The 514-nt window shown below is 54.7% G+C and overlaps 1 protein-coding gene across 2 annotated transcripts in view; it reads left to right on the top strand.

Moving 5' to 3' along the window:
• Window positions 1-514, top strand: part of LOC108228612 (POU domain, class 2, transcription factor 2) — a 51,527-nt gene that overhangs the window by 31,038 nt on the left and 19,975 nt on the right. The gene's annotated exons all lie outside the window — the stretch shown is intronic.

Raw genomic sequence — 514 nt, 5'->3', positions numbered from 1 at the left:
GGGTATAGGTGCTGCTAACAGAGGATGGGGATGAGAGGGGGGGGGGAGCAGAGCCAGAGATGGAAGGAGCTGAGGGGGAATATTTACCGAGGACAGGAAGGGGCGAGGGGGGTCAAATAAGTGCTCTGTTTAATTGGGAGCCAATTTAAGTCAGGTCTGATCGATAAACCTGTAAACCCAGACGTCTCCCAGCGAGAGGAGACGTTTGTTTCAGTCCAGACCTGATGTCCTCCTTCCTGAACTCCACACAGTTTGGACATGAATGTCCTCTCTGGGTGGAGGGACGGCTTCGAGCCGCAGGACGCTCCTGAACTTCAGACAAATAAAGCTGATCTGACTTGGATTTGAAGATGAATTCTTCAGGTTTTTCTCTGGGAGGACACTCGTTCCTCACTCGTCCCTCACGCGTCCCTCACGCGTCCCTCACTCGTTCCTCACTCGTCCCTCACTCGTCCCTGACGTGTCCCTCACAGAGGTCTCCAGGTCGTCACCGAGGCCTCTCCTTCCAAACCCC

This window comes from Kryptolebias marmoratus, linkage group LG5 (genome assembly GCF_001649575.2).
Source record: "Kryptolebias marmoratus isolate JLee-2015 linkage group LG5, ASM164957v2, whole genome shotgun sequence".
Lineage (NCBI taxonomy): Eukaryota > Metazoa > Chordata > Actinopteri > Cyprinodontiformes > Rivulidae > Kryptolebias > Kryptolebias marmoratus.
The sequence above is the reverse complement of the archived record's forward strand: the minus strand, read 5'-3'. Positions and strand labels throughout refer to the sequence as shown.